Genomic DNA, 7,020 nt, shown 5'->3' on the forward strand with positions numbered 1-7,020 from the left:
ATTACTTTGTTGTCTTTAACAAATTGTAAGCTTCTTCGGAACAGATACCAGAATCTTTAATATAGAATCATGGAATATTAAAGTTGGAGAGAAATTTACAGATCACTTAGTCTGCTTTTCTTATTTTTTCAATAAGGAAACTGGCCTAAGAAGAAATATGACTTGAGAATAAATATACCTCTAGTTCATTAGGGTTCTAATGAGGATTTTTTTAAGATAATATATTAAAAATGCAGGCATATCACAGAAATTCAAATGGTAATAGGCTCCCTTTCAGGCCCCTGGATGGAAAAGCTTTTCCTCTAAGGTGGGGATTGAAAGGGTAATCAATCTGCTTGGAGGAGAAAAATTAAAAATGTACCATTTTTGGAAAATAAAGTTTTCATTTTAAAAATCTGTTAAAAAAAAACCCTTTGAATGTGCCCATTTCTAAGTGTTTACAAAATGGGTTGCAGGAAGTCCACGGATATGACTCTTGCTTTTCACTATGGTATTTTATATTTTAGTTACCATAAATTCGGCTTCTTGCAAAGGATATTGCTTCCTGGGCTCAGTTTATATGCTCGGATTAGTATCTAACCAGTAATCGCCTTTCGAATTAAGAAATTTTGTTTCACTTTATATATACTCACATAAATACTCAAGGTTCACTCTATAAAAATAATTGTTTTAGTATTTATTCGCTGGATCCTTTCAAATAGTAATAGATCCCATTGTTGCCACATGTTTAAATGACTGCAGCAGTGACATGGAATGCGCAGAATTGAGACGGTGACTGCAATAGCCACGCGTTTCCCTGAAGCCTCACTTAAGCTGTTAGGTGAGATTCGCACTGCCTGTCCTGTCTGTGAGCAGTGTGGCTGAGAAGTGCCCGCAGCTATCATAGTCACACTTATTTCTGGTGATGATTCAGGGTTTCAGCCTGAAATATTAGTTGTCAGTATTGCATCAAATCTAAACTGTTTTCCGCTCTAAGTTTTTACAATTCGATACAAGTTTTGTAATATTGGTACTATTTCTTGTTCTGACATCTACTTTGTCTGATATTAATGTAGCCGCTCCAACTTTTTAAAAAAATGAATGTTTGCACACTATATCTTTTCCCAATCTTTTATATTTAACCTTTCCGTATCTTTATATTTAAAACGGACATTTGGTAGATAGTATGTAGTTAAGTCTTGATTTTTTTATCCAGGTCTCATAACCTCTGCCTTTTAATTAAAGTGTTTAGATCATTTTCATTCGATGTAACTATAAATATGGTTGTGTTTAAATCTGCCATCTTGCTATTATTTGTCCTATCTAGTATTTCTTCCTTTTCTCTCTTTTCTTACCTTCTTTTGAATTAAGATTTTTTTATTCCATTTAATCTTCATTATTATTAATTACACCTCTGTTTTAAGCTCTAGAATTTACAGTATTCATCTTTAACTTGACAAAGCGTACCTCAAATAATAATGTACCAATACGTGTATAGTGTATGACCCTTACAGCAATACACTTCCACTTTCCTCCTCCTACCCTTTAGTAACAAACATTTCACTTTTGCCTTGTTATAAATCCCATAGTACATTGGGATTCTTTTTCCTTTAAACAGTCATCTGTCTTTTTAAGAAATTGAAATGAGAAACACTTCTCACATATTTCCCATTTCTGTCACTCTTCCTGTCTAAAAAATGTCTTTTAACATTTCTTATAGTACAGGTCTTCTGGTAATAAATTCTTTTGGCATTTCTTGATCCCCAAAAAGTCTTTATTTTGCTTTCTTTTTTTTTATTATTATTATTTATGCCTACAGCACCTGGTCTTCCTAGGTGGTCTCCCATCCAAGTATTAACCAGGCCCAACCCTGCTTAGCTTCTGAGATCAGACATTGGGCTTGTTCAGGGTGGCATGGCCATAACCCTGGACCATAGCTCTACTGGGGTGTGAACCCAGGACCTTCTGCGTGTAAAGCAGACGTGCTCACCGCTACACTATGGAACCACCTCCATGCCTTCATTTTTGAAAATACATTTTCCCTAGTAGTATACAGAGTTCTGGGTTTGTACTTTTCTTTCATTACTTTAAAGATGTCATTCTATTTTCCTCAGACCTGATTCTTTCATTTTGGTGTGTGTGTGTATTTTTTTTTTTCAGCTTTATTGAGATATAATTGACAAAATTGTAAGATATTTAAAATGTATGTCATAATGATTTGGTATACATGTATATTGTGAAAGGATTCCCCCCATCCAGTTAACACTTTATCACCTCACTTATTTATCTATCTATCTATCTATCTATCTATCTATCTATCTATCTATTTATTTAGAACATTTAGATTCTACTCTCAGCACATTTCAATTACATGATGCAGTGCTTTCAACTAAAATCACCAAGTTTTACATTAGCTCCTCAAAACTTACTCCTCTTATAGCTGAAAGTTGGTACCCTTTTACCAACATCTCCCTATTTCCCACCCCACCCAGCCTCTGGCAACTATTTTTCTACTCTCTGTTTCTATGAGTTTGACTTTTTTTTTTTTTTTTTTTTAGAGTCCACATATGAGTGATAGCATGCAGTATTTGTCCTTCTCTTTCTGGCTTATTTCTCTGACCATAATGTTCTCAAGTTCCATTTATATGGTTGCAAATGGCAGGATTTTCTTTTTTTCTCATGTCTTCTATTCATTCGCCCATTGATAGACACTTAGGTTGTTTCCTTCTCTTGGCTATTGTGAATAATGCTGCAGTGAACATGGAATGCAGATATCTCTTTGAGATCCTGTTTTCATTTCCTTTGGTTATGTATCCAGAAGTGGGATTCCTGGATCATAAGTTCAATTTTTAATTTTGCGAGGAACCTCCGTACTGTTGTCCATAGTGGCTGCACCGAGTTGTATTCTCACCAGCAGTGCACAAGGGTTCCCTTTTCTCCACATCCTGCCAACAGTTGTTATCTTTTATCTTTTTGATAGCCATTCTGACGGGTGTGAGGCAATGGTTCATTGTGGTTTTGATTTGCATTTTCTTGATGAATAGTGATGTTGAGAACCTTTTCGTGTACCTGTTGGCCATTTGTATATTTTCTTTGGAAAAGTGTCTGTTCATGTCCTCCGCTCATTGTTAATCAGGTTGTTTGTTTTTGCTATTGAGGTGTGCGAATTCTTTATATATTTTGGTCATTAACTCCCTTATCAGATATAGGATTTGAAAATATTTTTTCTCATTCTATAGGTTGCCTTTTCATTTTGTTGATGGTTTCCTTTGCAGTGCAGAAGATTTTAGTTCCATGAACTCCCACATGCTTAGTTTTGCTTTTGTTCCCTTTGCTTTTGGCTCCAAATCCCAAACAATCATTGCCAGGACTGGGGTCAAGCAGCTTACCTCCTGTGTTTTCTTTTAGGAGTTTTATGGTTTCAGGTCTTAAATTTAAGTCTTTAATCCATTTTGAGTTGGGTTTTGTGTATAGTATAAGATTGTGGTCCAGTTTCATTCTTTTGCATGGAGCTGTTTAGTTTTCCCAGCACCATTTATTAAAGAGACTATCCTTTCCCCATTGTATATTCTTGGTTGCTTTGTTGTAATTATTGGCCATATATGTGTTGGTTTATTTCTGGACTTTCTGTTCTGTTCCATTGACCTATGTGTCTGTTTTTATGCCAGTACCATACTGTTTTGATTACTAGAGTTTTGTAATATAGTTTGAAATTGGGAAGTATGGTGCCTCTAGCTTTGTCCTTCCTTCTGTGATTGCTTTGGCTCTTTGGTGTCTTTTGTGGTTCCATACAAATTTTAGGGTTGTTTTTTTTTTTTCTATTTCTGTGAAAAATACCATTGGAATTTTGATATGGATTTCATCAAATTTGTAAAATTTTTCATCCATTATTTCTTCAGGTTTCTTTTTCTGTCCTCTCCATGATTTTGGGATACCAATTACATGTTAGACCACTCGATACTGTCCCTCACCCCACTAAGGCTCATGTTCTTTTCTTTCTCTTTTCCTTTTTTCTTTTTCTCTTTTTTTTTCTTATTGTCTTTCTCAGTGTATTTTGTTTTGGATAGTTTCTATGGTTAATTCTTCAAATTCACTGATCTGCTTGAGTGTCTAATCTAGTATATTTTTTCATTTCAAAGTCTGTACTTTTTATTTCTAGAAGTTCCATTCTAGTCTTATTTTTTCCATTTCCCTCATTATGTTTGTTTTCTTTTACATCCTTGAGTGTATTGACAATATTAATAGTAGATGGCTTAAGGTTCTTATCTACTAATTCCATTGTCTCTGTTATTTCTGAGTCTCCTTCTATTGATTGGTTTACCTCCTAGTTATGTGTCATATTTTCCTGTTGGTTCGCATGCCTGGTAATTTTTTATTGTATGCAGACATCGTAAATTTTATGTTGTCATTTACTGAATTTTTGTTCTGCTGTCTAATGAGCTAAGTTGGAGATCAATTTGATCTTTTTAGAAGCTTGTTTTTAAGCTGTTAAGCTATTTTATGGCTGGTTCAGGGCTTTTATTCTGGGACTAACTTAGTTCCACTATTGAGGCTTGTCTTTTCAGAAGATTCTACTCAATGCCGCTGATATTATGAAGGCTCTCCACTCCGGCTGGTGCCTATGTGAACTCTGGGAATTGTTTTGACTTGTTGGAAAAAAAAAAAAAACAATGATTTTTCTCCCCTGGCTTTGGGTTATTGTTGTTGTTGTTGTTGTGTTTCCCACACATGCACAGGTTGGTACTCAGCCAAAGATTGAGAGGACCCCTCTTTAGATCTCTGCAGTTCTTTCTCTGGGCAGCTTTCTCCTCACTGGTACTCTGCCTGCAAATTATAGCCACCTCAGCTTCCAGAAGCTCCAGCATTTGTAAAAAGACCACTGGGCTCTGTTTCACTCCCCTACTGCAGCTTGGAAACTGCCTCCTAGGAGTTAACTGGGACCATTTGTTTCTTTTCTCTCAGTGATTGTAGTTCTGTGCTTCCTGTTGTCCAGAGCCTGGAACTGTTACTTTATATATTTATTTTTCTAGTTCTCTGATTATTTATGGTGGGAAGTCAATTCCCATAGTAGTTAATCCTTCATGGACAGAAATGAAAGTGTTCCAAATGTGAATTTTTAGACATTTGAGAAGTAGACTCAATATTCAGGTGCCTTTTAGGTGAATGTTACCCAAACAGCTGTTTTTTAATGCATTAAAGTATCTCATTGCTTATTCATTCTTGGATTTTTTTTTTTTTAATTACAATTTCTATTCATGAATATTGTTAGTAGTCTGATCTTTGCTTTAAAAATTTCCCCTAGCTGGACCATGTTATTGAAGGATCATGGTTATAAGCTTTTGTTTACACAAAATACTTTTCCTGGTAATAATTTCTTTTGTTGACTGTTTTCAAGTTAATCTTGAGTAGGGGGACGGGGTAAAATAGGTGAGTGGTTTCTTATAGAGATTTTAGTCAAAAGTATACGCATAAAAAATAATATGAGATTATGCCTTGGTAACAATAACCATTGTACTTTGTCTTTTTCACTTATATTTTGGAGAGCTTTTTTTAAAAAAAGAAAAAAAAACTTTTGGAAAAATTTTAGATTTACTGAAAAAAAGTTGCAAAAATTCAAAAAATACAAAAAAGCAAAGAACACCTCTTTATTCTTTGCCCAGATTCAACTATTGTTAACATTTCATCCCATTCATTTTGTCATTTGTGCTATTTTTCATAAGTATGTATGTATCTATCGATCCATCTATCTTATCTGTCTATGCAATTCTATTTCTGAATCATTGAAGGTAAGTTACATGTATCATAGCCCATTACCCCTAAATATTTTAGTGTATATTTCCTTAGAATAGGGATATTTTATTATATAATTGTACTTTAGTTATTAACTTTTCACTCTTCTAAGAGCTGTACAATGTAGATAGGCCACAGTTTACTTAACTAGTTCTCTGTTGATGGAGTTTGGGGATAAAAAGTAAAGAAGGCAGCTAGGTAATAAAAAAAACAACAAACAAAACTAGAAACAAGCTAAATGTCTCTCAGCAGGAGGACCAATAAGGTGTGACATAGTCAGACAGTGGTATATTAAACAACAATGAAAATGAATGAACTGGACACAAGCCATGTGAATGAACCTAAGAAACATTCTATTGAGTATAAAAGGCAAGACTCAGACAATTACATATAGTATGATACTGTTTTTGTTAAGCTCAAAGAGAAGGTAAACTAAAGATACTTGTTTAGGTATATATATATATATGTGTGTATGATAAAACTATTTTTAAAAATGCAAGTCTGCGATGAGCAAGATTCAGAATACTCGTTACCTCTGGAGGGCAGGGCAGAGGGAAGGCGAGGGGCGGAGGCACTGGCAGCTGCAGCAGCGTTGGCGACGTCCCAGTTCTTCAGTCAGGTGGTGGACTTATGAGTATTCATTTTATAATCATGCTTCATAGCTTACAGATATGTTACGTGTATTCTCAAGATTTTAGAAGCAGCTAGAGGATGTTATCTAAATAGAATTCTGAAACAGAGTAAAAGGTAATGTAATATGGAATACATGGGTTTATTTGTATATGTCTTGCATCCCTTTGAGAATAGGGACAATATTTAATGCTTCTATTTTATTATCCATAATACCTAATGTAAATAAATAAGTAAATAAATAAAAATTTTAAAAATTAAAAAAAAAGACCTAAAGTAATTCTTATACATGGTAAGGACTTGGTCTGTGTTTACCGATTAAATGATTTGAAATAGCTAAAAAACAATAAGTTTAAATACTTATTTTCAGGAGACCTTCAGTTTATCTCTTGGGGAGTTTTTTCCACCAAAGCAGGAAACTTCCAGGCTGCTTCTATTGTATTTATTACATACTATATCAGGAAGCCATTAAGTAAGTAGTAGCATTTGATTGAAAAAATCTAAAAAGTGTTCTATTAATATTTTAGTGGTAAGTATGGAAGAGATATAATTTCTGCTTATAAACAAGGATATTTAAAATGCAAGTTATGGGTGTGCCAGCATCACTCATGAAAAGCATGG

General features: G+C 34.3%; 1 protein-coding gene and 1 pseudogene across 3 annotated transcripts in view; one reads left to right on the forward strand and one right to left on the reverse strand.

Moving 5' to 3' along the window:
* TAF1B (TATA-box binding protein associated factor, RNA polymerase I subunit B) overlaps positions 1-7,020 on the forward strand; it is a 59,729-nt gene that overhangs the window by 23,416 nt on the left and 29,293 nt on the right. The gene's annotated exons all lie outside the window — the stretch shown is intronic.
* On the reverse strand, positions 1,790-1,905 carry LOC112478634 (annotated as a pseudogene).

The sequence above is a fragment of the Pteropus alecto genome, unplaced genomic scaffold (genome assembly GCF_000325575.1).
Source record: "Pteropus alecto unplaced genomic scaffold, ASM32557v1 scaffold61, whole genome shotgun sequence".
Lineage (NCBI taxonomy): Eukaryota > Metazoa > Chordata > Mammalia > Chiroptera > Pteropodidae > Pteropus > Pteropus alecto.